At 38.2% G+C, this 25,916-nt stretch overlaps 1 protein-coding gene across 7 annotated transcripts in view; it reads right to left on the bottom strand.

Annotated features, from left to right (window-relative positions):
* LYPD6 (LY6/PLAUR domain containing 6) overlaps positions 1-25,916 on the bottom strand; it is a 163,568-nt gene that overhangs the window by 137,118 nt on the left and 534 nt on the right. The gene's annotated exons all lie outside the window — the stretch shown is intronic.

Consider the following 25,916-nt stretch of genomic DNA (forward strand, 5'->3'; position numbering starts at 1 on the left):
AGCTGCTTTCTGCAGGATTAGGTGACCTCCTGATGGGTTGCGAAGTCTGTGAAACATCTGTTTTGATAACATATGTATTTAAAATTCCCCACATGTCAGTTTCCAATTACTACAAAATATAACCCAACACACCAGCTGCAGGTACAAGGAGGAAAAGCTGTTCATCGAGTTCCTAGAAATTTTATGGATCCTAATAGGACAAAAGTATTTTAACTATTCTTATATTATAGTTTTAGAATATGGAACTAAATTAGCACTCAAATGTCTTCACATTAGCATACGGGAGAAAATTATACAGTTGCCTCACTAAAGCTAAGACTGTTTTATGTTCCTCTATTGAAGTCTCCCTCTGTTGCTTTCTAGACACATGAAGGTGACCCTAGGTGATCAAAAGTGATTGTATATGGCTCCTCCTCTCCACTCACATAGCTGTCACTCTAGTGACATCTTCATCTGCTTGTCTTCCATTCAAAGTGGTCTTCCTAAAAGCAGGTCTCACACAGTAACTACCCTGCTCTAGGCACTCATAATCTCTTGCTTGAATTATTTCAATAAATATCATAATTGGTTTTCTAGATGTCCCAAAGACATCTCAAACTCAATGTGATCAAAGCAGAACTCATTATCTTTCTCCAAAAAAACCATTTATCTTTTGAACTTATTATTTTGAACTATTGTTTTAACTATAAAATTATTATTATTTTAAACTATTCTTATAACAGCAGTTTTTTTTTTATGTTTCAGTATGGTGTGGAACAGTGGATACGGCACCAGGTCTCTTGAGTCAGGAAGACCTGAGCTCAAATCCAGTCTCAGACACTTACTGGATGTGTGACGCTGTCACTTAAGCCTGTTTGCCTCAGTTTCCTCATCTATAAAATGATCTGGAGAAGGACATGGCAAACCATTCCAGTATCTTTGCCAATAAAACCCCAAAATGGGGTCACAAAGAGTGGTCATGACTGAAATAACTGAACAATAGCACTCTGTAAATGGTGTCTTTCAAGTATATAAAATATATCCTAAATATTATATAGTGGACTATAAGGGAAACCAAAGGTTAGTGAAAAGACAGCTGTTACTTTTTTCCCATCCAGGTTCAAGGACTTCAAGAAATCTCTCTATGGAGATATTGGTATGCCATGGACCCAAGCTCAAGATCCCTTGCTGTAGAGGGTAAAACTATCCTCCAACAGGTTCACCACTTTGAAGACATCAATTCCTCTTGCTCACCCGACATATTCAACCAGTCACCAAAGCTTGTTCTTTCTTGTTCTCCATGATATAACTCCCATAGTACTATCTTCTACTCACATGGCCACTGCTTAGTTCAGACTCTTATTATCTCTTGCCTGGACTATTGAAACATCTTCCTAATTGGTATTTCTGACTCATCTCTTCTCTCCCCAAACCATCTACCACATGGTATCTAAAGCGATTTTTCTATAACACTGGTCTGATCATGTCATTCCCTCAGCTTCCCTCTACCTCTTTAAATCCCTGGTTCTCTTCAAAACTCAGCTAAAGTGCTCCCTCCTACATGGAGGCTTTTCAGATCCTCCCAGTAGCTAGTAACCTCCCTCTTAAAACTATCTTTTATTCATTTTTTATGTTTTATGTACATAGAGGGTATTCCCCCAAAGTCTTGGTGAGATTTTAAACTATTAAACTTATATACATTTAAATTAAAGCTGCATTTCTAAGTATATATGTTGTCTGCCATATTAGAAGCTTCTTGAGGGCAAGGACTATTTCCCATTTGTCTTCATATCCCCGGTGCTTAGCATAGTACCTGGCCTGTAGTAAGAACTTCGGTACTTGCTGATTGATTGGCCCCAGCTAAACACAGAGGTATAAGCCTAAAGCTTAGGTCTGACATGTCATTCTTCTACTCAAAAAGCCACTCACTGCCTCTAGGACAAAGCACAAACCCCTCTATTTTTCAGTACAAACCTTCACAATCTGGCTTCAGTTCAACACTTATTGCATATCTATCCCCATCCCACACTCTACAGTTCAACCAAGTTGTCCTCATCCTGTGTGTCACAGACAATGGCCATTCTTGCATCTCCATACCTTTGCATAGGCTATCCTCCATGTGTGAAATGAATTCCATCCTAGCCCCTTCCTATCTCCCTGGCATTCTGATGCTTTACTCCTTTCCCTACATGTCGTTCTTGCTGCTGCTGATGTTTAGTACTTCAGCCACGTTTGATTCTTTGTGACCCCATTTGGGGTTTTCTTGGCAAAGATACTAGGATGTTTTTTTTTTCCTTCTCCAACAGATGAGAAAAGTAAGGCAAACAGGGTTAAATGCCTTTCCTAGGGTCACACAGCTAGTAAACATCTGAGACTGGATTTGAACTCAGATCTTCCTAACTCCAGGCCTAGCACTCTATCTGCTGCACCACCTAGCTGTCCCCCATATATTACATGAACCAGTGAAATTAACTGTCTTGTTATTCTTTGCACCATTTACTTGCAATGCTCACCTTCCTCACCTCCACCTCGTGGTTTCCTTCGAGATTCAACTCAAATCCCAATGTCTAAAGGAGGACTTTCTTGTCCCAACTCTGTTCTGCATTTTTAGGCTTTCCCTATGAAGTTAATATCCATTTACACTGTAATATCGGCTATATAATTGCTGTGTATGTCATCTCCCCTATTAGAATGTGAGGTCCTTGACAGTAGCAATCACCATGTTTTTGCCTTTCTTTGTATCACCAAGGCACAGTGCCTAGCAATAAGAAGCACTTAGTAAATAGTTGCTCACTGAGTGGCTTCTCATCTCCACCCCCTACAACCCCTTGTTTCTTTAAGAGCTCAACCACCAGCTCAGAGATAAGCTGCATCCTGATCCCTCCAGGTATCTTTTCCTTATCCCCAAATTACCTTGCTTTTATTTTGTGTATGTCTTGTGATTACTTTTATGTGACATGCTCATTCCCAAAATGGTACAATGAAAAAACAGTCATAGAATCAGAGGCCCTGGGTACAAATTGTACCTCTAACTCTCACTACATGCATTGCTTTGGGCAAGTCACTTACCCTCCTTGGGTATAGTAAATGGGTTGGATTAAGATGGCCTTGAAGGTCCATTCAAACTCTAGGTCTATATATTACCATAATCCCATAAATGTAAACTCCCTGAAGGCAGGAACTGTTTTGTTTTTGTTTTTGTATCCCTAGCACAGCAGCTGGCATATAGTAGGTGCTTAATAAAGGTTTGTTGATTGATTAATACTAAGTCATAGAAAGGTTGGGCTCTACATTGGTAGTGGGAATACCCACATCAACAAAAGAACAGATCCCTGAAGGAATGAAGTCATCCACCAAAATGTTGACCCGGATCTATTTTTTTTAACTTTACTTACCTTTAACAAAAATATCTTTCCCTCTTCTGTCTTCTAATAGATATCCTTAATCCAGCTCAAAGCTGGTTCTTCCTCATTTATAAAACTTTCTCCAACCCACTTAGATATCCTTTTGAACTTTCACTGTACTTGCAGGTAGCATCATACTTTAAGACATAATGCTTTCTATCATGTACATTCATCTTTCTGCCAGATTATAAACTCTTTAAAGTCAGGAATCACATCTTTTATCTTTTCTGAATTTTCCCATAATTTCCAGCACAAATATCTATATATGTACAGACTGGTTACCAACAAACATTTATCTTCTCAAATCAGAAGAATCAAGTTATTCCAAATTGTTAGAATGGTTAAATGTACAAACTGTTAATACTCTTTGAAAAGTTGTAGCTACTTGTCAAAGATTCCAGAGGTCTGTAAACTTAAGCTCTGTTATGTAATGAATGATTGTCAAAAATCGACCAAGACAGACTTTTTCTTACATCCTGCCAAAAAGTTGCCACAAATATGTGTTGTGATCTAAAAGAGAACAAGAGACACGTTGTTACTTTCTTCTATTTGCTAAAATTATAGTGAATAAAATCTATTCCAAATTCAATCAATAATCATTTTACTGAATGACTAATTCAATAATTTCAATAAACATTTTAAAAAGAACCTACTATGTGCCACACCCTGCACTAAGCAATAACATGAAATAAATATGAAGGCTTAGGCTATAAACTAAGTGAAAAAATGAGGAATTATTCTTTTCAGTTTATTAAATTCCACCTTGGGCAATATCATTCATATCACTGCTGACATTGCAATAGATAGATAGAGGGTTAGATTTGGAATCAGGAAGACCTGAGTTCAAATCTTGTCTTAGAGTCTTACTAGCTATGTGATTCTAGACAAGTCCCTTAACCTCTCTCAGTCTGTTTTCCTCATCTGTAAAATGGAGATAATAATAACACTTACCTCACAGGGATATTATCAGGATCAATTGAGATAATGTTTGCAAAATGCTTTGCCAACCTTAACATGTTGTATAAAAGCTAGTTATTATTTTCACTTATCAAATGAGATAATATGTAAAAGCACTTTACAAACTTTAATGAACTATATAGATGTTAGCTATTATTGCCACAGAACTTAGTTTTCATTCAGTGATGGTAATGAAATATTTTAACTGGAGAAAGACTGGGGAGAAAGCCGGTTGAATTAGGACAGAAAGACAGAAGAAGGATTCTATCTTCTAAAGAAACTTCAACATGAGGCAGAAGCTGATACACGTTGGACAGACACTGGAGGTACCAAAGGAGAGATGGGTCTAGAACTGAGGAGAAGGAGGAAGAATAGGAAGAAATCAAGTTGGTTCACATTTGGGAAACTGTGCAAACCTTTAATTGATAAGATTGTGCAAAAATTTTAATAATCCCAAACTACATGCTGCTATAGAAGCATATTTTTAAAAAATAATTGATATTTTTATACCATTTTCATTTTCCAGTATGTCTTTTCACCCAACTCCACCAGGAGAGGGATCCCTTATAACAAAGAATTTTAAAAGAGAGGGAAAATGCAATTCAGTAAAACTAGCCAACACTTCAAATCCAGCAGTATATGAAGTCCTGAACAGTCAGCTCTCGAACAATACAAACAAGCTGCATTCTCAAATCTCTTTTTTGGGTCCAATATTGGTCATTATAATTACATAGAGTTCACCTTTTCTTTTGCTCCATTTGTTTTTTTTCTAATTGTACTTATTGTTTTCCTGGTTCTGTCATTTCATTTCATATAAGTTTTCTCGTCATTCTCTGTCTTCCTCACAGTCATCATTTCTTACAATACAATAATAATCCATTACATTCTAGGACTGCAATTGGTTTAGCCATTCCCAATTGATGAGAAGCCCATATTTTTAACATTAATATGATCCCAGTGACACTATATTGGTGCAAATCATTGAAAAACAGCCATAATAGAATAATTGTAAATTGCAAAAAGCCCAAAACTACATCATGTGTGGTAACAGTAAACAGACTTCAGGATCTTGCTGAAGACAGTTATCACATAAGAAATGGTGGAAAGAACATGAATGACTCAGAAGGGAAGGGAGTCTATCATGGAATGAAAATGATGATGAACAACTCAAATAGAAGAATGGTGCCCCTGAGATAGCATAAGAACAAGTAGAAAGCCACCATCATGTTAGGTAGATCCTTTATGAGGTACTTGTGGGAAAACATATACAAAGATGGCACAGGATGAAAAAGTACCAAATGGATGCTATCTACATCTGTGGAAATTGTATCCATACCTATGGAATCCTGCCTACAACAAAGTATCAAGAACTTCAATATCTTTTGTAGAATGTCAGGAAACTTTGAAGGCATAGGAAGCAAGATGCAGTGAACTGAATTCAGAGCCAAAAGTCTCTGCTGCTTAGATTTATCTACACAACCTTTGGCCAATAACTTACTCTTTCTGAGCCTCAGTTTCCTAATCTATAAAACAAAGAGGATCAGACTAGATGTTTTCTTCCACCACTCATATCTAGCATACCTATTATCCTAGGGCTAGGTCCCTCTCCTTGCCCAATGAAGAGAAGAGTTAATTACACTGTCACCAAAACCATCAAATCCAGATAAAGTCAGAAAATTGTGCTAAATGCTAAATACATCCCAGAGATCAGCTATTCCAACCCCTTCATCTGACAGATGAAGAGACTGAGACCCAGAGGACTTGTCATCTGCCAATCATGATAGATATTTAGTGTTAGAGGAAGAACTAGAACTCGGGTTCTGTGTCTCCTAGTCTAGGGTTCTTTCCATTACCCCCTGACTTGGACAGCAATGAAGGCTGAAGAATTATTATTATTAGTAGTAGTAGTAGTATTGTCATCATCATTATATTGTACCTACTATGTGCCTAAAAGCTTTATAGACATTATGTTAACTCATTTGATCCTCACAACAACCCTGGGAGGTAGGTGCTATTATTATCCCCATTTTATAGATGAGAAAACTGAAGCAAATAGAAGTTAAGTGACTTTCTCAAGCAGGGTCACAGAGCTAGTAAGCATCTGAAGCTGATCTTCCAGCTCCTAGCTGGTACCCTATCCCCTGTGCCACCTAGCAGCCACATTTATATATTTATGTGCATTCCCAATGTTCCATCGACATGTAAGTATAGACCAAAAAGCAAGACTTACTTTTGTTTTTTAACACAGATTGGCTCACATGTTATAGAAGTCTTTATGGAAATCCCTCAGCCATAGAATGCTTATGCATTCCAAAAAGGGAATGCTCTGACATGTCATAACAAAGGCTGTTATCTGGGTTTCAAGCATCACATGCTTATGTGATAATATTTTGGAATCTCCCAAGTTTTATTTAGAAAGTGTTATTTGGCAACCATATTTCATCCATATTTGGGGTTTTTTATGTAAAATGAATATATGTCTAGATTAAACATTTATAGATCTATGCTTATATTTTCAAGGATAAAGGGAAATGAAAACAAATATAATTAGCATCATGTTCTGAAATAATGTATAATACATATTAACAGAAAAATGTGGATAGTCATGTATGTAAGATCATAATTACAATACATAATTGACATTGTATCATCCCATAACTTTTAAAATGCTTACTTCTCAACAACTATGAAATTATAATGATTATTCAATTGCTCATTCTTTAAACAAATCTTTATTGAATATCTTCGATGTACATGTAACCTATTGTGCAATATACAAAGATGAGTAAGGCACTGTCTGTCCTTAAGGAACTAATTAAGTTCAAAAGCATTTACTATTCCTTATGCTCAGTGCTAGGTACTGGAGGTAAAGAGACAAAACAATATAATTTTCTTGTACAAATCATGAATTGGAGATGAGCAAATATAACACAAGACCAGAGAGTTTGACTTTGATTCCTGGGAAAATTCTAGAACATGTCATCAAAGCGATGCTTGAAGAAGAAGCATGACTTTATTGAAAACAATTTCCTTTATCCTTACCATCTTCTCAAGCTATTGTCCTGTATCTCTTTTCATAACCAAACTGTATTAAAGAAAAAAGAAAGGGAAAAAACCTTTCTCTACTAGACTACACATTGAATTTAGAGCTGGAAAAAAATTTTTGTTGTTATTCAGTCATGTCCAAATCTTTGTAACATCGTGGACCACATAGCACACCAGGTCCTTCTATCCTCCATTATCTCTTGAAATCTGTCCAAGTTCACAATCATTGTTTCCATGACATTATCTATCCATCTCATCCTCTGCCAGCCCTTTTTCCTTTTGCCTTCAATCTTTTCCAATGTCAGAGTCTTTTCCAATGACTATCATTGTGTGGCCAAAGTAAACCTTGGAGGCCATCTAACACAACTTTACAGATAAGGAAACTGAGGGTCCAAGAAGTTAAGTGAGTTGTCTATGGTCACACAGCTAGGAAGTATCAGAGGCCAGATTTGAAGTTGTCTTCTTGACTAAAAGGTGGATATTCTATCCCATTTTACACTTCTCAAACCATTGGACTTCCAGCCTCATCACTCAATTGAAACTGTTCTTTCCAAGACTATGCCATCTCCTGCTAAATCCAGTGACCCTTACTCAGTCTATCCTCATTTTCCTTGAATTCTATGACATATTTGACACTACTGACCATTCCCTCCTTTCTTCCCTTGTGTTTTCATGACATTAGGATTTCCTCCAAGCTGTCTTTTCTTTTGCTGCATCGTCATCTATATACTGTCCTTTATTTGTGTGTATGTGTCTGTGTGTGTTCCCACAGGGATCTGTCCCCTTATATTCTCTCAGTGATCTCATCACCTGCCATGTTTTCAGTTATCAGCTACATGTGGATAACTCCTAGATCTACAGCATTAGCTATGGTCTTTCTTCCTAGCTCCTAGGTCTATATCATCAAGCTAACTATGGGATAATACCAAATGGTATTATATCCATCCATATCCAAATATCAAATCCTATAGAAATCTCCAGGTCAGTATGTCCAAGCAAAATTCATTACCTCTCACCTCTCCTTTTTCCTAAGCTCCCTATTTCAGTCAATGTCACCATCATACCTCAATAACCCAGGTTCAGAGTCCCCCAGTCATATTCTACTCTTCATTCTCCCGTATGCCCCTAGATTCAATCAGCTGCTAAATCTTGTTGATTCTCCTTTTACAAAATCCCTTAAAAAGTTCTCCTTCTGGGGCGGCCAGGTAGCACAGCGAGTAAGAGCACCGGCTCCAGTGTCGGGATGACCTGGATCAAATCTGGGCTCAGATACTCAGCACCACATCCAGAAGTAATAACTGGCCGTGTGACCTTGAGCAAGTTACTTAACCCCGATTGCTTTAAAAAAAAAAAAATTCTCCTTCTCTCCACTCACAGAGCAACCACCCTAGTACAGGTCCTGACCATCTTGCCTATGTCATTTTGAAAACCTCATTGGTTTCCCTGCCTCCTCTCTAATCCACCTTCTATATAGCTTCCAAACTGATGTTACTAAAAACACAAATCTGACCACTTTTCTCCCTGGATCAAGAAGCTGTAATGTGTCATGTTGCCTCTCAGATAAAATATAAGTTCTGTTTGCCATTTAAAGTCCTTCCCAATATGACTCCAGCCTCCCTTTCCAGTCTTATTGAACAGAACCCTCCTTCACATATTTTATATGTTAGCCAAATTTGACTACTTGGCTGTTTCCCCCATACAGCATCTCATCTCCTATCTCTGTATCAGTTGTTCCCAGTCTCAGAATATACCCCCTGCTTAGAAGCGCTAGCATCATAGCATAATAAAATAATAGATGTAGAGCTCAGGGACCTCAGAAGCTAACTAGTCTAGCATCCTCTTTTTATAGATGAGGTCCCTGAGCTCAAGTCACACAGGTAATATGTACCTTTTAAGGTTCAACACAAATATCACCTTCTACATGAAGTCTATCCTAATCTCTCCAGTTCCTGATGCTCTCCTCCCCGAAAAAAAATTATATTTACTTTGACTACATTTTTAATTTACTTATTACTGTTTACATGTTTTCCCTAATAGAATGTCCCTTTCTGCAGGCAAGGAATGTTTTGGTTTTTGCCTTTGTATCTCCAGTGTCTGGTTCATCATAAGGACTTAACAAAAGGTTTTTGAATGGATGAGTGAATTCTCTGCATAAAAGAAGAGAGGTTTCCTATAAATGGCAAGGGTCTCCAGATGCTCCTTTTTTTCCTATGGACAACATGGTGGTTGTATCAAGTTCCAGCTTTTGCAAAAGTGGTTGCCATGTGGACATAGGCTCAAGTAATTGATAAAAATTCCAATTCTCAGGGGTGGCTAGGTGGCGCAGTGAACGGAGCACTAGCCCTAAAGTCAGAAGGACCTGAGTTCAAATTCGGACTCAGACACTTGACACACTTACTAGCCGTGTGACTTTGGGCAAGTCACTTAACCCCAATTGCCCTGCCTTCCCCCCTCCAAAAAGCAAAAAAAAAAAAAAAAATTCCAATTCTGCTGCTTACTACTTGTGAGTTTAGAGAAGTTACTTAAATTATTTAGACTTCAGTTTCCTTACCTATAAAATGAATGAGTTGAATTAGATAACTTCTGATGTCCTTCCAATTCTAGATTGATGGCAAAGATAACTAGCGGGCCTTTATGATTTATTTCAGTTTTAAACCCGTGCTCTTTTGGTCATATGACCTTTTTCTTAAGCAACACAAACAAACGCACTCACTAGTGTCCTCCTTCCAAGTTAATATTGAACACTTAATTACTACTCTTTGGACTTAGTTGTTCAACTAGTTTTGAGTCTAGATAAATACAGTGTCATAGACTACATCTTGCCATCTTTTCCACAAGAACAAGAGACACTTGTATCAAATGTATTATCTGTGTTAATCTCGAAAGAAATGCCTTAGGCAGCAAGTAGTGCAGTGCATAGCCTTGGAGTTAGACCTGAATTTGAATCCCGCCTGAGACATTTATTAGCTATGTGACCTAGAGTAAGTCATCTAACCTCCTTGTGCCCATTTTTTTTTCCCATCTGAAAAGTGTGTATTATAAAAGTACCTATGTCATGGGGCTGTTGTGAAGACAAATGGATAGCACAGGACATAAAGCCTTTTGTAAAATTTTAAGTGCTATGTAAATGCAAGCTATTATATTATTTCCCTGATTCACTAGACATTTATCCATGTTCTTCCTAAAATGTGAACTAGACTATTATAACAGTCAACTAATGGGTGTCCTAGCTTCTAGTCTCTTCCTTTTCCAATATTTGCTTCACATGACTAGCTGTCAAAGAAATGAAATTAGTTTGTCATGACCTATTCCCAGGAGTGTGCTGGTAAATGTGTAATGACTAGCTCTTAAAAAAAAAAAGGTACAAATGGCACACTTTTAAGTTTAACCTACATTACTAACATTTTCTCCATCACTTCCTTAAGTCTAGTCAATCAAAACAATAAATCAAGCCCTGATTTATAGCGTTCACTGATTTCCAAGTTGTAATTTTTAACAACTGGCTCCCACAAGCCAGTTCCAGCTAGCTGTGGAGCATGTCTGACTGTTCTTGTTGAAGTCAGACTAGCTCTTCTTTTCCATTGCTTCTTTTTCTAAGGATTCCTTAACTCTTTCTTTAATAATATGATCAAGAATTTTGCCAGGAGTAAGTGGAAAATTAATCTAGAATGGGCATCAGGCACACAGCTGATGAAATGGCATATCATTAAGCTTTCTTTTATTTTGTTTAAAAATATAACTTTATAATTAGAATCATAACCTTGAACAAATAATACTTCAATACTTCATGGGTTCATTATTTCATTGATGGCACTACTCTCCCAGAAGTGATTGTTAATTATCATGCCTTCTTATCTATGTGATATTTTTTCCATAGCTTGCCATAAAGTCCCCATTGATCAGGAATTCTAACCTGTTTTATGTCCTGGACTCCTTCAGCAGTTTAGTGAAACCTAAACTAGGATCCATCTCTAGACTCTGACCATTTTTATTGGCTGTCCCCTATTCCTATAATTCTCCTCCTCCTCATCGTGGTCTAACTTCCCTGGCTTCCTTCATATCTCAACTAAGGTTCCACCTTCTACAAAAAGCTTTTTCCAAAATCCCCTAAATTTTGGTACTTTGTCACTGAGACTCTCTCCACTATACCCTGTATGTATTTGTTTGTATGTACAGTGGATCCCTTTTCAGGAAAAAATAAATAAAAATAATTTAAGGAAATGCACATTTTCACTTGGAGATTAGTGAAAACAAAAATACAAGTTCATGGTCTCCCTGAAAACTATCCATAGACCCCCAGATTTAGAACCCCTGCCAGAGCAAATATAACCAGTGTGATAGAGACATTTCTCTGCTTTAAAAAAAAAAAACAAACTTTTACATATTCATGAATTTGATGACCTCTACAATCTCTTTCAATTCTAAATCTATGATACTAGGACTTTTTCAAAGAGCACATTTCTTTAAGGCATTTCCTCAATAATAACTTGCTGTCTTTCATATACAAAGATGAGAGTTATGGTGCACCTACAATGCAAAATATATTTTATTGTCTTTTTCAGCAGTGGTGATAGGTTTATAGTTATCCATCTACACTCATTCAAACTGATTTCCTTTGTGATCCATTTAGGAGACAAGTAGCTGGAGTTTGAGAAGTAGCATCCAAGTTGTCCAAGCTAACTGGGCCTTAACGATGAATCCTGTCTTCATTAGCAAATAGCAACGTCAATTAAGCAAATCCTTTCATTGTGTTAACAAGCACTGACCCTGTCTATATCTTCCTTTATGAAATCTCAGTACCTTTTAATTATCAGAAAATGAAAGTGCAAAAAAGAAAATTCTTTCAATATCTAGGAAGGAAGATATAGAGTCATGGATAAGTAATATATGTGAAAAGAAAAAAAAATCAACCTCATCTGTTTCTTTTATTCTAGATAGTGATGGGAAGCTTTAACTGTAATACATTATACAGGGTAGATATCCACCATATCATAGGCACTTGTGTTTTTAATCAGGTGGGGAGGCAGGTAATATCTCCAATCTAATTAAAAGCATACACATACTTCATTCAAAGTACAAAATAATCAACAACTGAACATTTATTAAGCACCTACTAGTGTAAAGCACCAAGTTGGTTGTTGGTGATACAAATAAATGCATTGTTGGGGATTTAAGTCCTAAAAAACATGACCCTGACCTACCTTTCTAGCCTAATTACAAAAGATCCCTCTCCATGAACACTGGTTCAGTCACCAATTAAACTGGATTTCTTGCTGTTTTTCTTCCTCTCCTGCCTTTGTACTGTCTATTCTCTGTGACTGGAATGCATACCCTCCTCCTCCTCATCTCCCAGTCATCCCAGATACAGTACCTCCCCCACCAATTTTTTATTGTTGTCTGAACAACAATTTTCAGTTACGTCTGACTCTTCATGGCCCCATTTGGAGTTTTCTTGGCAAAAATACTGGTGTGGTTTGCTATTTCCTTCTCCAACTGATTTTACAAATGATGAAACCTAGGCAAACAGGGTAAAGTGACTTAAACAGGGTCACAGAGCTAGTAAGTGTTTAAGCCCACATTTGAACTCAGGTCTTCCTCACGCCAGGCCTCATGCTCTATCTGCTATACCACCTACCTGACTGTATCTATTTTGTATAAGCCTGAATAAGTGCATGTTGTCTCCTTTGCTAGATTCTAAGCGCCTCTGGAGCAGAGACTGCTTTTGCCTTTGTATCTCTAGTACTTAGTATGGTACCCAGGATACAGTTTATTGTTGTTCAATTATTTTTCAGTTGTGTTTGACTCTTCGTGATCCCATTTGGGATTTTCTTCACAAAAATACTGGAGTGGTTTATCACTTCCTTCTTCAGCTCATTTTACAGATGAAGAAACTGAGGCAAATGGGTTAAGTGACTTGCCCAGGTTCACAAAGCTACTAAGTGTTTGAGGCCAGATTTGAACTCAAAAAGATAAGTCTTCCTGACTCCAAGCCCAGCACTTTATCCATTGTACCACTTAGCTGCCCCTAGGGCATAGTAGGGACTTTAAAAATACATGTTGATTAATTGATAGATTAGTACAAAGATGAAAAACAATATAGTCTTATATTTGAGGAGCTCAGAAACTACTTCCACTATTGAATGTCTACACTCTGAACTAGCTACCTTTTTCATCTACAGTGTAATTAAACATACACTTAACCAACTCAAGTTCAAGCAATTAAGTGAAGTCCAATGTCCTTGAGAATCCACCTCTCTCTATGCATCTTACACCTGGGATAGAATGTTCCTGCTGACAGTGTCCTAGGAGAAGGGGCAGAAAGGGCTTTTCTATGGAGACTTCATCAGGTACGTGCTCAACAAATATTCAATAATAAGGTGCGGAATTCACTTCCCCTTCCCTTTCTTACAAAACAAAGCCCCAGTTAGGTTTAATGTGCGTATTGCAAAATTTCTTCTTACATAACAGGCAGAACATTACGCATTTATGATTGTTTGATTTTTCATTCTCTTTGTGTGAAAATTATGAACATTTAAACCTTATGCAGTTGTGAAAGTAAGTTAAAATGTATTAAGTGTGATTCTTAAAGTACTTGGAGGAAAAAAAAAACTTCTATAAACCAAGATAAAATTAATTATATTTGCATAAAGTTTCATTTAAAATTAAACAGCTAATAAAGTTATCATTAATATTACTTTTATTTTTGTTATTATTGCACAGGTAAGGTTCAGGCTGGTTGACATCTTAAATCCCTTCCTACTCTGGATTAGGGGAAAGAGTTCCGGATTTGGAGTCAAGACCTAAGTTAGGCTCCTGCCTCAGACATTCTGGCCAAGTCATGTAGCCACTTTTTGACTCAATTTTCTCATCTGTAAAATGAGTGAGTTGGACTTAATGGCCCCTAAAGTCTTTTCCAGCTGTAAGTTTATAATGCTATGATTTTATAATCCTCATTTAAGGAAAAGCAACACACGGTTTCCACTGAGGGCACTAACTAGGGAAAATATGTGACAAAATTATTAGAACACCTGAAACTTGATGCTTCAGAGATACACATTGTGAGAGGTTAAATGCCTTTCTTCCTTGGAGATAATTATGATAAAGAAGTGTGAGGTCCTTCTATACTACAAGAAGAAAATAGATGCAAATTAATATTTAGGGCAAACGTTAGACCTGTTTAAAGCATTTTAAATCTCATGGCCTTAAAGGTCAAGTACTTTGTCATATTAAGTTAGTTTGATTCATGCTTTGCACAATTCAGATACCTCTGATTGCTAAAGGAACCCCATGTTATGGTAATGAAGATGGTAAGGGAGGGCAAGGAGAAGAGAAGGACAAGGAAGAAGAGGAAGAAGAAGAGAAAAAGAAACAGAAGGAGAAAGAGAACGGGAGGGTAGGAGAGAAAGGAGGAAAGAGAGAGTAGGAGAATAAAAATGTAAAGAGGAGGAAAGAGACAGTGAAAGGGGTAGAAGGAAGAGGAGAAGAAATTATCTCCTCAGGGAAGTAAAACAAAACTAACCATAAAATCTAAACTTCTCTACAAATAGAAAATCAGTCCTACTCCAGAACACACACACACACACACACACACACACACACACACACACACACAACTACCCTCCTGACTTATATTATGTTGAAATTTTCTGAGATAAATTATTTTTTCTTATGCTTCATCAAATACTAACAGGTATTGCTGTCTATTTTTCTCTCTCAAACATAGCTATTTTTCAGGGGGGAATACTATAATCAATAGAGAAAAAGAATTATCTGTAGATCATTAAATTTCCTTTCAGTTCTAATATAGAGAATAGAATAAGTAGGTATAGACTTATGGATGTAATGTCATACAAACAAGAAGAAATAAAGTGGAAGAATATATGCAACCTTTGTTTGAACAAGTGAATTTACATATTATTTGAAAGGAATCATAATTGCTTACAAAATGGCACAGTGTGTTAATCCATACAGCTCCAACTACATTTTAACTTTCCATTATGAAAGAAAAACTGTGTTTTCCTCATTGATATCAAATGAACACTTCTTAACTTTCCTATTACTGTTTTAAGTTCCAATATCCTCCCAGTCTCCCAGGTTCACAATCTAGGTATTAGCCTTGACTCTTCACTCTCAGGACTCAGGTCCAATCAGCTGCCAATTGCTATTGTTTCAACCCATCTAATATCTCTCATGCATCCCTCCTCTCCCCTGACACTGCCACAGCCTTGGTGAAGCCTTTATTACCTCAAGCCTGGACTCTTGCCATAGTCTGCTGATTGGTGTCCTTGACTCAAGTCTCTCTCCACTCCAACCTATTTATCCTCCACTCAGCTGTCAAATTGATCTTCCTAAAATGCATATCTGACTATGTCCCCTCTTACTGACTCCCTACTACCTCCAAGTTCAAATACAAAGTCCTTTTTGATTTCAGAGCCCTTCATAACCTGGTCCCTTCATACCTTCCCAGTTTTCTTATGCTTTCTTACCATTCTCCACATACTCTGCAATCTAGTGACACTGTTCTCGTTGCTATACGGTAGTTCTCTATGCACAAAACACTCCATCTCTAGACTATGATCATTTTTATGTATTTATTTTCATATACCTCTAATTCTCTCCCTTCTCAGCTTGGCCTGGTTTCCCTGACTTCCTTCAAATTTCAACTAAAGTCCCACCATCTACAAAAAGCCTTTTTCCAAAGTCCTCTAAATTTTAGTGCTTTCCCATTGAGACTATCTTCAATATGCCCTGTATGTATTTTGCTTCTATGTTTAGTTGCTTACCTGTGGTTTCTCTGATTAGACTGTGATCTCCATAAGAGGAGGAATTGTCTTTTGCTTTTCTTAGTGCTACCAATATTTAGAGGTGCCTGGTATACAGTAGGTGCTTAAGAAATGCTTGTTGACATGACTTGACTTTGGATATACCAGTTTATGCTAACACTCTGCTGCTTGGAATTGACAAGGCCTTCAGGAGATGAGCAAGACACTGTCACTACTCACACCATAGATAGTCATTCATCCTCCACTAAAATCCTACTCTCATACTCATGGCAATATGGAGGTGACTCTGGTGGGGATGACCAGCTCTGGAAATTCCCGTCAACTAGGAAAAACTTTAGAATTTGGAGACTAAATATCTGATTATCCTCTGAAATCTGGTCTGTTTAAGTCTGGTAGAAACTCCCAAATGCATTAGTAGATGATTTCGTGAGCTCCTGTGGCCAAAACATTCATCACTTTGGTGGAAGAAATAACCATCCCCAATATTAAAAGTCCCTGAAATACTGAATAGTTGTTGTTTGTTGCTGTTGTTGTTGATGAGTCATTTCAGTCCTGTCTGACCCATTTGGGGTTTTCTTGGCAAAGGTACTAGAGTGGTTTTCCATTTTCTTCTCCAGCCCATTTTATAGATAAAGAAACTGAGTCCATTCATAATAAGAATCGAAAACCAAAAGGAATCTGAGAAATCATCCAGATCTATTTATTTTATGGATGAGAAAATTGTCCGCCACTGTCACCAACAAGTTAGAGAACCAGGATTCATAAGTTAAGATTGACTCAAAATCTAGTACCCTGCTGTCTCCCTTCTTTCAATAAATCAAAGATCAGTACTGAGAACTTCAAACAACCATCAGGCATTTCGTAAGCCCTTACTATATGCCACCCATTGTTTGAGAAGCTGGGGATATAATGGCAAAAATGAAACAAGCCTTGCCCTTAAGGAGCTTACATTCCGCAGGAAGGTGGGGAAAGCAGGAACACACAAAATAGATACAAAGTAAATATGCAGCAGGATGGCTAGGTAGGGCCATAGTGCACAGAGCGCCCAGCCTGGAGTCAGGTCCACTTATCTTCCTGAGTTCAAACTGACCTCAGACACTTACTAGCTGTGTGACCCTGGGCAAGTCACTTAACCCTTTTTGTCTCAGTTTCTTCCTCTATAAAACGAGCTGGAGGAGGAAATGGCAAAACACGCCAGTATCTTTGCCAAGAAAACTCCAAACGGGGTCATGAAGGATCTGACCTGACTGAAAATCACCTAAACAACAACAAACATGCAACAATTTCAACAGGATGGGGTACTAGCAACTGGAAGGATGAGGAAATACCTCGTGTAGGAAGTGACAATTGAGCTGAGATTGAAGGAGGATTGGGATTCTAAAAGGAGAAGATGAGAAGGGAGTTCCTGCCAGACACAGGGAACATAGGAGGTGAGAAAGGAGAGTAAATAGGCCAGTCTGGCCGCACTGGAGAGGGCATGAAGAAGAGACAGGAAAAGTCTAGCCAAGCTGAAACCAGAGTGCTCAGGGCTTTTAGTGCCAACCAGAGGAATTTATACTTGATCCTGGAGGTAATCAGAAGCCTTTGAAGTTTCTTGAGCAGGGTAATGACATGGTTATCACTTTGGCAGCTGAGTGGGGTATGGGAAAAGGAAGAGCCTGGAGGCAGGGTCACAATTAGGAGGCCACTTTAATAGCTCCAGGAAGTGATGTGAATGTGAACTAGGGTGGGAGCCTCATCATGTAAGTACAAAGACAACAAAAATGGAAGAAATGTTACACTTTCGAGTTCAAGCACATTTTATGTGCTTACTATTGAAATTATATCTAGCATTATTTCAGCTATTCCCCTAATGATCTATCCTATTTGTAGATGACTGCATTTGCAAAGACTGAGCCTCAAAACATTACAGAGCTCCCTAAATGAGATCCAGTCATTCCAAAGCACACAGAAAAAAATAAACAAAACAAAAAAGAACAAACAAGTGGATGAAAAATGCCTGTTTTCCAGACTACAATATGCAGGATAGATGGACCAGAATTGATCCTCCAAAAAGATCCTGTCTACCTACTTGTCTGTATATATGTATATTTCTATCCATCAATCTCTGCTTACCTATCTTTGTGTATAAATATACACAGACATATATATGCACACATGTATATAGTATAAATATATGTATACATGCATATGGTGCTGTTGTTCAGTCATGTCAATTGTGTCCAATTCTTCACGATCCCATTTGGAGTTTTCATGGCAGAGATACTGAGTGGTTTGTCATTTCTTTCCCCAGCTCATTTTACATATAAGGAACTGAGACAAATGCTAAGTAAATTGCCCAGGGTCATACAGCTAGTAAGATTTGAACTCATGAAGATAAGCCTTCCTGACTCCAGGACCAGTACTCTATCCAGTTTGCCTCCTAGTTGCCCCACATACACATATACAAAATGTCTGTCCTCATTATAGACAGTACAAATGGACAGTAAGCTAGGCCTGGAATTGAACTGAGCCAGGAGGTGTTCATTGGGAAAACGATTAATGATTTTAATGACCCCAAGCTTCTCCCTGAAACAAAGGCCCATCTTTTTAACAAGGTTCTTCCCATGATGCTGCATAGCTATGAGTCATGGAATACCAGTCTCCAAAGAATTAAGACTGAGGTTCACCCAAAGGACAATGGAGAAGCTCGTTTTGGGTGTGAGTAGGCCACAATACATTCCCAACAATGAATTATGCAGTTTTGGCATAAAGGAGGTTATCAAAAAGAAGTTGGACACAAAAGAGGGTGACAAGAATAACCAATAAATAGCTAAGAGACAGCCCAAGTGCTCTGTTGTTACCCCGCCATTCAAATGCACGTGGCATGTTAGGTAGACCCCCTAGGAAAGATTCATGGGAGAACAAGGACAAGAGAAGGCAAAGATGGGCCATGATATGCATCATAGACGGGAACACCCACATTAAATAAATCAGAGGGCCACTGATTTATCAAAGTTAAGTATTATTCAATGATTTACAGGGATATAGTTCTCTTTCACAAAAATGTGCAGTCAGTAAAAAAAAAAAATTACAAGGGGGGAGAGGAAAGGGATTTAAGTCATCTTTATTCCCCTTAGAATATAGTCACACTTAGACTGCAATCATGGCTAGCAATGTGGTGTAAAAGGAAGGACATTGACCTTGGTACCAGAAGACTTGGATTGAAATTGTTTCAGTCTTAGTAGCTGTGTGACACACTGAACATCATTTGAATTTTCTAAGCCTTGGTTCCCTCTTCTGTAAAATGAGAGTGATAAACCTTTGTTGAAGTTATGTGATCTATTTTCCTCATTAACTAGGCCCATGATCAGAAGAGATTCAGAGTTTTCAGGGTCATAATAGATTAGCCAGGGATGATTTTCCCCTGAGAGATTCCATGTTGCTCTCCTCTTCCCCTATACCATAGATCATGTTTATTTGAGCATTTGATGAACCTACCTGCTACTAATGATGCCACTGGTCCTCAAGTGAAGCTGATTTCCCACTTAACCTCAATTGCTCTGCCTTCCCCCCTCCAAAAAGCAAAAAACAAAACAAAACAAAACAAAACAAAGAAGAAAATGTTTGGGATGACTAGGTGGTGTAGTGAATAGAGCACCAGCCCTGGAGTCAGGAGGACCTGAGTTCAAATCTCTCCTCAGACACTTAACACACTTACTAGCCGTGTGACCTTAGGCAAGTCACTTAACCCCACTTGCCCTACCCTCCCCCCTCCAAAAAGAAAGAAACTGATTTCCTCCAAAACTTTTTTATTGATGGGAACCATGTTGGCAATCTTCCAATCCTCCAAAATAACATTTGTTTTATGATGATTTATGTATATTAGCCTAGAGTTTTCACAATTTCAGCTATGAGTTCCTTCAAAATATTTCATACCAAAAGCAGTTGCTATATGGTTCCAGTCATTTAACTACATTTAGTTTATGAAGTAAGTCTAGAACATCCTACGCGGTTAACTTTTTTTTCCCAAAAAAATTGAGTAGCCCCAGCAGTGGGAATGTCTATAACAGCTTCCTCCATAAAGACTGCCTTTGCTGTCTCCTTTTCATCCTCTAAGTGCACCTTTTTGCATTGTAATAATCAAGTTCTCTTTGATGTATTCAAGAAATCCTTTATTATTGGCTTTGGAATCCCTTACAAGGTACATCTCCAATTGTATTTTAGTCTCCTTAATTTATAGTTTGCATCTGATCTGCCCTTTATGGGTTCACTGTTTCTCCTCACTTGGACAGTCTCTCAAAATTTTTTTTTTTCGAAAGCTGCTTCTTTCTTTCCTTTTTCAGTTCATAGACAATTAGACCTTTTGAGTTGGAAGGGACCTTAGAGCTCCCATATTTGAGTGGGAAATGCAAACAGAGGAGTGGAAGAGATAGGGTACAGAGCTGCTGGAAGCCACCAATTATACCAGAGGTGTATTTAAGGAATATCAGAATCTTGATGATGCTAGAATTAGAAACATCTTGATGAAAACTAGCTCCCTGGTGTGGTGAGAAATAATGTGGACAGAGAGCTAATGTTTATGTGGAGTATGTTAGTCTATATTTGAGACAGAATGAAAGAGTATCCAAGATCTTGGAGCCCTAATGGTTGTGGAAGAAAGTCAGAGCATGGTTGAAAGCAGGATGGGTGTATATGAAGGGAATTAGGACATGTAAAGGCTGTCATCAGCAGTATCAGTGAGTGCATGAGCATTCAATGTGACAATGAATCCATTTAGAGGGAGAATGCATTGTGTTCTTTATCCTAGACTCCAAGGGGTGGGGAACCTGAGGTCTTGAGGCCACTTGTAGACCTGGAAACCTCAAGCGGCCCTTTGACTAAATCCAAACTTCATAGAATAAATCCCCTTAACAAAAGAATTTGTTCTGTAAAACTTGGACTCAGTCAAAAGTCCAAACCCAAAGACCTAGAAGGCCACAAGACTGCAGGTTCCCCAGCCCTGTGACCTAGAACTTCCTCAACATATTAGTAACTGTATTAGAAGTCATGATGAGTAGCTATGGCTTAATAGCAAATTTCTTCTAGAGAAGAGGGCATTCTGAGATGTTAGGTTACAAAGAGAACATAGAATACAAGACAATGAATGACAATAGTATACCTGCAAATGAGAGATACCTAATAATCTAGTTTAACCTCCTGACAGAGGCATGAATCTTTTCTCCAGCATCCCCCACAACTGCTCCTGTAGCACCATCAATGCCTGGAATTCACTATCTTCCAAGATAAGCTTTCCACTTTATTTATTTATTTATTTTTGCTTTTTGGAGAGCAATTGGGGTTAAGTGACTTGCCCAAGGTCACAAGGCTAGTTTTTGTGTTAAGTGTCTGAGGCCGGATCTGAACCCAGGTCCTCCTGACTCCAGGGCTGATGTTCTATTCACTGTGCCACCTAGCTGCCCCTAAGCATTCCACTTTAAAGGACTTCTATTTGTTAGGATGATTTTCCTTATATTAAGTAGAAAACTCTTCTACCTCTAACTTCCTCCCACTGATCCTAGGCTATCTACTAGAAGTACTCAGAAGTCTAATCCCTCCTTTCACATTACAGGCCTGAAAATACTGAAGATAGTCATCTTCCTCACTCCATATTCCACCATATTCCCTTGTAGAAGCTAAATATTCATGTCTTTTTAAGAATCCTCATTTAACATGGTTTGGATTCTCTGCACCATCCTGGAAGAATGTTCCTCAGTTTGGTAATACCTCTCATAAATGTAGCTCTGAAAACTGAACTCTGGAAATGGCCCTACCAATGCAGAGGACAGTAAGACCATGACCTCCCTTGCTCTGAATTCTGTATTTGTACTATTATATTTTGTTTTGTTTTTCATCACCATAGCATGCTGTTGTCTTATATAGAGCTTACATCTTTTTCATATATACTGCTGTCTGGTTGTGCTTCCCCAGTTAAACAAAGGATTGATATTTTCATTTGAGGATTTGGGCATGGGATTTCTTTGTTTTCTGTTGTCTAGCTTATTAAAGCTAGGCTTCTGATAAGGTGACATCACATAAACTTTGGCTTTCTCATAAGTTATTTTTTAAAATTCATTTTCATTTTTTCCTTAACATACTTTAATGTATTCTGCTAAAACTGACACACTTCATGGAGTCCTTTGTTTCTCCCTCACCAATCAGAACACTCTACTTAGTTGAACTGTGATTTCTTCATACATTCATTGACAGTGGCTTCCTGAACCATTGTTTATGTCACAGATACACAACACCAAGGTCAATATGTTCCCTTTCCTTGACACTTGCAAAAGCCAAGGGAGGAAATAATGCCCCTGATGAGATATTATGCCAATTGAGAGCATCTTGGAAAAAGCACTAGATTTTGAAGTCAGAGAACCTGCATTCACATCCTTTAATCTGCTACTACTTCCATAATATTTTGTAAATTGTTTGATCCTTGTGGGCCTTAGTTTTTTCCTTGGTATAGTATTGAGTTTTTCAGTTGTGTCCAACAATCTGTGACTCCATTTGGGGTTTTCTTGGCAAAAATACTGGAGTGGTTTGCCATTTCCTTCTCCAGCTCATTTTACAGAGGAAGAAATTGAGACAAACAGGGTTAAGTGATTTACCCAGTGTCACACAGCTAGTAAGTCTCTGAGACCAGATTTGAACTTAGGAAAATGAATCTTCCTGATGCCAAGTCCAGTGGTTTATCTTTTGCGCCACCTAGCTATTACAAGGTTGAGCTACATGGTATCTAAGATTCCTTCTAGCTCTAACCTTGGAAACCCTAAGGATTATTAAAGTTTATTATTATTTATTATTATCATGCATACTATTAATCTTTATCACTTTAAGTCTGAAAAAGCTCTCCTGTATATTACATAATTTAAATCTCACAATAACACTATGCAGCTAGGTGGTGCAGTGTTTAGAATGCTGGGCTGCCTGGAGTCAGGAAGGTCTGCCTTCAAATCTAACCTTGGACATTTACTAGCTGTGTGACCCAGAGCAAGTCACAACTTATATTTACCTCAGTTTACTCATCTGTGAAATGGGGATTTTAATAGAACCTACCTCCCAGGGTTGTTGAAAGGATCAAATGAGATAATAATTTTAAAGCACAGTGCCTAGCACATCGGAAGCACCATATAAATGTTAGCTATTATTATTTTCATCCCAGTTTTATAGATAAGGCTCAGAGGGGCTAAATAATTTGCCCAGGGTCATAGTGCTAGTAAATGTCTAAGGTATGTTAACACTATGACACATACTCAGTCTCATGCAAGGAAAACAAATTCTGTCTGTGTGTGTATACATACACATATATATACATACCTACATATACAGATATAATATATGTATATGGAAATAAAGATGTGTGTGTTGTATTCACAATTACATATCCAGCAAAAGGTAATTTTCCATGAGTAAATTTTGCAAGTGATGTGTGCCTTTGTACATTTAAGATATGATATCCATGAGCCTTACCCATGTAATACAAATATAATTTTCCCTCAACATGTCTGATCAATTTGTTATCTTACCTTCTCCTATGAATTACTGAAGATTTTATGACTTTTAATAAGTGGATATTCTGTTTACACAATGTTTCAGTGTTTACTTATTAATTTGTTATCCTTATTGAGCAGGTGGGGTCAGTGCATTTATGAGCTAAGAATTAACCCATAAAAATGAATTGAGGAATGACGAAAATATCATTAGTTGGACTCTTACCATAATTCAAGCCTCTCTGCCTAGAATTATCTCCCCCAACTTTTTGCTAAAATTCCAACACTAGTCTATCAATATTTTGGGTCTTTCGTCTTCAAGAGTACCTTATTAATATAGCTTATAACCCCAGGTCACTCTTTAAAACATTCCAAGCTGCTGCCTCAATGGTACTTAGCTGACAGCTAAGAGTAAGCTTCCTCTTACTCTGGGGTGGAGAGAGAGAATGAAAGGGAGATTCTTCAAAAGAGGGAGGAGGAGGGTGTCAAAGATACACTCATCTGCTTGGTAATTTTGTGCACAGTTGACCCTGATGGCATATAAAACTATAGATTTTAAACCTTCAATATTTAAAGAAAAATAGATTCACAAATTACCTCCAAAGGAAAGTGTGTTTATCTTCCTGCCTAGGAGATTCTAGTATTTTTAAATAAATAAAACAACTAATACTTGCATAACAAGCACTTACAGCATGCCTGTAACTATACTAAGCTAGTGTTCAGACAGGTTTCTGCCGTTACTATGACCGACTTGAAGTTGTGAGAAACCTCTGTTTTAACAGTGAGAGCTCTTAAGTCCTGTAGTAACCAAGCGCCTTTTGACAGTGTGGAAAGGAAAATTGAAAACGGATAGGCATTTTACATTTAGATGGGTTTAACATAAATGTGCATTAAGTCATTTCATGGACGATTGCACAAATATCTTTAGCAAACTTAGCACACGTGTGCACAGATACAGTAACCATTAATGTCTGCAGTATTTGAGAAATGAGGTACAGATCCAATTGAAAAAAAAACACTTCTAGGTCCCCGCTGAAGAAAATGTAATAGGACTCTGAGGGACTCACTCTAATAATATAACAGCATCTGCAATGGTTGGCCAGACCACAACAGAACAGAGTATATGTCACTGAGAGCTAATTTAACAAGAAAAAAAGTATTTCCCCAGAGTACCTAAGCTCCTCCAACCTCCCACAAAGAAAATTGAATTTTGGAGGTCACACCTTGGGCAGGTTACTAGAGCGAGAAAGCTTAACATTCTTTATGTCATTTGCCCTGGCAGGTTAATGCTATTCTAACCATCGTCTCTACGGAAGGTTTGCCACTGAAACCATAACACTTTTGAACTATCCAGGAAATGCCTATGATTCTGAGAAGACAGAAGCACGGGACCATGCTACTATATACAATAGTGGTTGCTCGGGGGAGCCCGATCCACTTAAAAGACTTTAAAGGGAAGAAGAAGCCATTGTTCGGGACTCCGATTATGTGCAAAGGGCTCGGATTATGCCCCAGGGGACAATCTGCAACCACGTTTTGCAAGTTTCTAATCCACAATAGAAGAGTAAAGGGTAGGGTGGGGAAGACCGAGCCAGGCAGGCAAGCAGGTAGTCAGAGTTAAAACCACGGATGGTTTAAATGAGACCCAAATAAGTAGTGGTAAAAGGGAGAGAAAAGAAGTGTCTGTCAAACCAAGACGAACTATCTGGTGTTTGGTTTTTGTTGTGGTTGTTATTTTCTAATTAATTAAATGGGATCCGGGCTCAGCCTTATAATACTCCGGTAGAGGCGTGGGTATTGTACCGTCCAGGGGACGAAGGGCATCCAGGGTTTGTTCTGGAGCTTTTCCCAGCTCCAGGAGAGAAAGCAAGAGGCTTTGGTGTGCACCGCCTCTTGGCATTGCCACAGTAGGACACCTCTGCAGCAACATGTGGATGGGCTCAGAGACTGTCTCGAGGAAAACTCTCCAGCTGGAGTTCCTAGTGGGCACACACCCAATAAGGGAAAGCTCTAAATTGCCCTGGGGAAAAAATCTCTCCATCCTCGGACCTTAAACCTTGAATTTTGCGGCTCCTGACATTTATATTCAACCTCTTCCCCACAAGTACATCCTCATTCCGTTCTCCTCCTCCTCCTCCTTCTCTCTCTCTCTCTCTCTCTCTCTCTCTCTCTCTCTCTCTCTCTCTCTCTCTCTCACACACACACACACACACACACACACACACACACACACACACACA

This window comes from Petaurus breviceps, unplaced genomic scaffold, assembly GCF_028583685.1.
Source record: "Petaurus breviceps papuanus isolate PSGF00001 unplaced genomic scaffold, PetGlider_PUasm1.0 90723, whole genome shotgun sequence".
In the NCBI taxonomy this organism is placed as follows: Eukaryota; Metazoa; Chordata; class Mammalia; order Diprotodontia; family Petauridae; genus Petaurus; species Petaurus breviceps.